The sequence below is a fragment of the Leopardus geoffroyi genome, chromosome B1, assembly GCF_018350155.1.
Source record: "Leopardus geoffroyi isolate Oge1 chromosome B1, O.geoffroyi_Oge1_pat1.0, whole genome shotgun sequence".
Lineage (NCBI taxonomy): Eukaryota > Metazoa > Chordata > Mammalia > Carnivora > Felidae > Leopardus > Leopardus geoffroyi.
In genome coordinates, this window is record NC_059327.1 from 139,896,063 (window position 1) to 139,902,062 (window position 6,000).

Consider the following 6,000-nt stretch of genomic DNA (forward strand, 5'->3'; position numbering starts at 1 on the left):
TTTGCAGGAGCACGTTATGGGGGGCGGGGGGAGGGTCACTTTTGTAATGGTAAGCCATATGAACTTGTAGTAACATATATGCAATCTTTAGAAAAGTAGAATAAAAGTCCATTGTAAATAGTTTGTGTTAATTACCCTAAAAGATTACATCAGCCTCTGCGGTAGGTTTACTCGTCTTTAATTATATCCATTTTTAGACCAGTAGTAACTTATGAGATTTCTGGAATGTGTTTAGTAATCCACTGAGGAGACTGACTCAGAGTCACAGAAGAAAGATACTCAGAATGTCCAATTGCCGTGACTGTTGACCTCTATCATTTGTTACCCACACTTTAACATGAATAGAGAATGCATCAAAAGTACAGTTCACTTAGCACAATAGCAAGCATGAAGCTATTATGTAGATATGACATATTTTATGTTGAATCACACGAGTGGTCGTAACTTCTGCTAAAAATATGCATGTCATTTTTCTTAAAGTGCCCTTTCCTTTGCCCCCTACTGTATTTTGAAGACAAAACAGACCATCTTTTGTAGAATTCAACAGTTTACTCATTTTGTTGTTGTTGTCCTTAACAATCGTGTTCTCATTTCCTCAACTCAAGATCTGTGGAAAATGGATCCTAACAGCCCTCCCGGAGACAAGATCACAAGCTTTCTGAATGAGTACCTCGCTATTGAATGTATGGCTTATCACTGCAATATTTAAGCACATCGTAAGGTCATTTCCTGTGAGTGTTATTACCATGGTTTTCCACTTCTGTGAGATTTTGAACAAATGACACAAATTCCAATTAATGTGGCAGCCAATCAATCAACATGTTTACAACTAGTAAGTTTTACGTATTTTTTTAAAAGCTTACATTTGGATAGTGCCTTAGAGGCAATTTAATCCAACTTGCTGTACCTCGGTGTATACATTTATTTTTTGCCTTTTTTTTTTTTTTTTTGGTCATTTTTGTGTTTATAACTGTTAGATTTTTTTTTTCTCCCTTTCTTTTCATTTGGAAAGAATTCACTCTCAGAAGGAATAAAAGAGTCTTAGAAATGAGCTTAGGGGCTCCTGGGGGCTCCCAACTCTTGATTTCAGGCCAGGTCATGATCTTGTGGTTCATGATTTCAAGCCCCATGATGGACTCTGTACTGACAGTGTGGAGCCTCCTTGCAATTCTCTCTCTGCTTCTCTCTGTGTCTCTCCCCGACTTGTGCTTTCTCTGTCTTGCTCTCTCTCAAAATAAATAGAGACAGAGAGAGAGAGAGAGAGAGAGAGAGAGATGAGCTTATCTATCAGTAGATTAATGGTAGCACAGCTAAGATATGTGACCTATTTTGCGAGTCACATTGAAAAAAAAAAATTAATCTACTGGGAGAGTTTAAAGGTTTTGCTTATCTCTGCATTGCAATGATCTCATCCTCTCCTTCTACTCCAGAGTGGAATGAGGTTGAAAGACCTTTGACAGTTGGCCTATAGCAGCAAAGGAAGAAATGTTTGTCCATTTTTTTTTCATTCACTCAATTAACATTACTGATCAAATTAACCACGTACTATTGTCATCCTCTCCTCCCTTGTCAGTAGTCTATAACTCTTAGATTGTTCATTCCTACATGCACCACATTCAAAAGTTTCAAGAACTGTGTGTTCTTACAAAAGACTTTTTCCTGTGCCTCTCTGTCCACTAGGACCTTTCTTTCTTTCTTTCTTTGGTTTTCATGCTTTTTTATTTTCTTTTTTGAGAGACAGAGAGAGACAGAGTGTGAGCAGAGGATGGGGCAGAGAGAGAGAGGAAGACACAGAATCTGAAGCAGGTTCGAGGCTCTGAGCTGACAGCTCAGAGCCCCATGCAGGGATCGAGCCCATGAATGCAAGATCCTGACCTGAGTCGAACTCGGACACTCAACTGACTAAGCCACCAGACAGCGCCCCCACTAGGGCTTTTCTAAAGGGTGCTTGCAGGAGTCTCAGAAGTTTTGGTGAAAGAACAGAGTTCTCCATGATTTACAATCTGAACAGAGGACAGCTCTAAATGCAGCCAATCTGGAAAGTGAGCTGAAGGGGAAGCAGCAGAAAACCTAACTGAGATGGTTAATTTTATCTGGAAATTAGACTGGGCTAAGGGATGCCCAGATAACTGATAAAACATTATTTCTGAGTGTATCTGTGACAATGTTTCTGGAAGAAAGTAGCATTTGAGTTGGTAGACCAAGTAAAGAAGATAGCCCTACCCAATTGGATGGGGCATCATACAATCCATTGAGGGCCCACAAAGAACAAGAAGATTGAGAGAGTATAAATTCAATCTCTCTGTTTGAGCTGGGGTACTTCTGCTTACAGATAGCAGATTATGGGATTTTGAGGCCTTCATAATTACACGAGCCAATTCCTATAATAAATCTCTTAGATAGATAGAGATATATATCTTTGGATATAGACATAGACATAGATATAGACATAGACATAGACATAGACATAGACATAGACATAAATATAAATATAAATATCCTGTTTCTCTGGAGAGCCCTAATACACCTGCTCACTTTGCAGAGGAACCTTACAAATCATCAAGTTAAGCCCCATTAACAAGTTCAAACCCTTCTAGTGAATTCATGGAAGTGCTGATGTCGGGACACAGACCTCCATCTGCCAGTCTCAGTTCTTCCCATTATAGAGCAGTGATGCCAAATAGCTCCCAGTTTTGGCAACAATATACATGAAACAACCAAAGGAAGAATTAAGTCATCCTCAGTCATTTTTACGTATCTGCGTGTAGTACATGTTTGAAAAATATTATCTAATAATAAAATGTGTGGTTCCTTAAAATAATAATAAAATGGGTTTTTTATATATAAATCTATTTTTATTTGCGGCTGACCTATATGATTTGAAACTGATATTATTTAATAATGAATCTATATTTGACCTACAAAATGAAATAAAGCATGGAGATTAGGCAATTGTCAGCCCAGTTTGCTGAGTCCAGTAATAAGGATATACCGCTGAAAATTTGAATCCTTACTGCATTGTTAGTGGTAGACATCAGACCTAAATTATCTAAGTCGTATCCTCACTTCTTTTGCCACAGCAAATATTACACAGCAAGACGACTTCATTTGAACACGATCAGATTAAAGATGGTTGCCAGAGGTGAAAACTAAGGATGAATATCAGAAGATACAAGACAGAAGTGTGCCTGGCACAGTAAATAAGAGCACGTTGTGACTTACGCATAATGCTTCAATCTTTTTGCTTTATCTGTAAAATAAACTTTTCTAACTCTGATTTTCTGGGAGGATAAAAGAGCCATTTCTGATATAACCCAGCATATGCGATTTCTAAAACTCACTGCAATATGCAGAATTGTGCGGTAAAGACCCCGGGACCCATGAGAAAATGGGGCTGGGAACACAGCACTCAAAACTTCACGGGAAACGCGTAAACGAGGATAGAAACCTAATAAAAAATGACAGTACGATTCATGCATGTTACATAATTAAAAAATACATAAATACTATAATAAATGTGGCATTTTACCTTCACGAAGGTCTTATGTTTGTTGTTGTTTACTTAAGCTCCCAATGTAACAGAGAAAAAGAAAGGGAAAAAAAGTGAGACAAAACTTTTATCACAAAAGAGACGATGAAAAAAGAATAGAGAACAGAGAGGATGAGCGAGAAAAAGGCAGAAGGGAAAGAGGAGGAAAAAATTAAAAGGAGGGAGGGTGCTGGCTGCGGGAAGAGTTGTAGCTTGTGAGTTATCGTCAAGCCGTTTGCCTTAGTCGGCTAGTGCTGTCATAACAAAATAATGCAGAGTCAGTAGCTTAAACAACAGAAATTCATTTTCTCACAGATCTAGAGGCTGAAAGTCCTAGATCAAGGTTCTAACAGATTTGGTTTCTGGAGAAATTCTCTTCCTGGCTTCCATGTTGTTGGAAAACTGACCTCTGTGCTCAGGAGCTGAAATATGTAACATGAGGAAGCAGAGTTTGTGGATAAAGAAGCAAGATAGTTTATTGCTTTGCTGGGCAAAGGAGGCTGCAGCAAGCTAAGGCCTTCAAAACTGCATACCCGCCAGGAGGAAGGGGCTGGGGGCATTTATAGGGAATTACAGGACCTAGCTGGTTTCGACAGGAATTGCATATGTGTGGCCAGCCTCCTGGCTTGTTTTCAGGGTGGTATAGGGGTTCCAGAAACAAAAGGCTCAGAAAGGAGCAGGAGAGGTTGGCAGAAGAGAGGAAAAAAGTTAGTGTAAAATCAAACCCGGCTGAATCATCAGTGCAGCCATTTTGATTTTTGTTTAACTTTATGCTTTTAAGTGATTTCACACAGACAAGTGCCTTCTTACTTTGTCTTCACATGGCCTTTCTTCTTGTGTGGGGGGGAGAGGCAGGAGCATGAACTCTGGTGGCTCTGCCTCTTACAAGGATACCAGTCCTATGAGATTAGGGCCCCACTCTTATGACCTCATTTAACCTTAATTATCTCCTTAAAAGCTCTATCTCCAAATATAGTCACATTGGGAGTTAGGGCTTTGATATATGAATGGGGGGGGGGGTGGCGCACAATTCAGTCCATGACATGGTTGAAAGAAATCAGGTGGAAAGTCGTAAAACCAGATGAGGGCAGGTGTGGCTAACCAACCTCATGACACAGGTGTAGTATATGTTGTGTATTCCTACGCTGCCTCATTCAGCTGAAATGCCTAGTATTTCTGACAGAAGAAATCACATAAGCAAACCAAAAATTCACATCATGCTCACATTGCTCCATTATATAGCAATCGCGTGAGAACAAATTAATATGCTCAAAGCAAATGCTATAACACAGCTGGCTGCATTCATTCAATCAATAAATATCGAGTATTCAAGGTACTTACATTCTACTGAGGGCATGACTCACATTCCCCTGGGGAAACCAGTAAACACAGGGAATACAAGATTATTAAGGAGTGTGAAAAATGACCTAAAGAGAGTAAGATGGGGACGGAACCGAATAACTTGGGGAAGAGGCTCTATAGACAGAGTGGTTAAGGAAAGCATCTCCAAGGAGAGGAGTCAGTGAAGAGCTGGAGGGACGGCAGCCCAGTCCGTTGTGGTTAGAACCCTGAGGTGCACGGAGAGCAGGAGATGTGATAGGAGAGCGAAGGAGGGACCAGATCCAGTCTAGTGGGCTGGGAAGCTACTGGAGTGTTCTCAGCCAAAGAATGACATGATTTATGTTTTAAAAATTTCATCCTGACTTCTCTATAAAATCTACAACAGTGGGAAGAAGGGAGACCAGTTGGGAGGCTGTAGCATTGGATCAAGGTAGAGAAGAGGGTAGCTTGGACTGAGGTATAGAACAGAGAGAAGTGGTGAGATTTAGAATTTATTCTGAAGGTTTAGGCAAAGGAGTCACTGGGGGCTTGGATGAGGGTTATGAGGAAAAGAGAAGGCACAAGAGCGATTCCTAGATTTTTGGCTCAAGGCACTGAATAAATAAATCATCATGCTGTTTATTAACCTGTGGAAGTCAGGAAGATTAACCGGTTTGGGAACAAGAGTTGAGTTCTGGACATGCTAGGTTTGAGATTCTTGTTAGACACACAAGGGGTAATGTGGAGTAGGCAGTGAGCTTGTGAACCTGAAATTCTGGGAGAAGTGGAGGCTGGGGATTTAGATTTGGGGAGTCATTAGCATAGAGAGAGCGCTTAGAGCAGAGGTGAGGTCACATAGGGAGTGAGTTCAGAGAAAGAGAACAGAAAAGAGCCAGAAACAGCCCTGGGGTCCTGCATGGTTTAGAGACCAGGTGGAAACAGAGTTAGACGAAGAGACAAGGACAGAACAGCCACTGAGCTGCCAAAAGACCAGGAGCTTGTGGCACTTTGGAAAATTTGTAAAAAAAAATATGTTCCCTGAAGGAGGAAGTGATCGACTCTCAAAGAGACTTTCAGACTGGTTAGTCACAAACTGATTGCATGCCCTGTATTATTTTAGGACATATAGTCCATGTGCTTTGGTATAATAC

The 6,000-nt window shown here is 40.5% G+C and overlaps 1 long non-coding RNA gene across 3 annotated transcripts in view; it reads left to right on the top strand.

Annotated features, from left to right (window-relative positions):
* Positions 1–3,534, top strand: part of LOC123595787 — a 31,812-nt gene extending 28,278 nt beyond the window's left edge. For all 3 annotated transcript variants that reach the window (XR_006711376.1, XR_006711375.1, XR_006711374.1), the window contains one exon: positions 3,081–3,534. This is a non-coding gene — a long non-coding RNA (uncharacterized LOC123595787). The remainder of the gene's footprint in view (positions 1–3,080) is intronic.
* Positions 3,535–6,000: the final 2,466 nt, after the last annotated feature.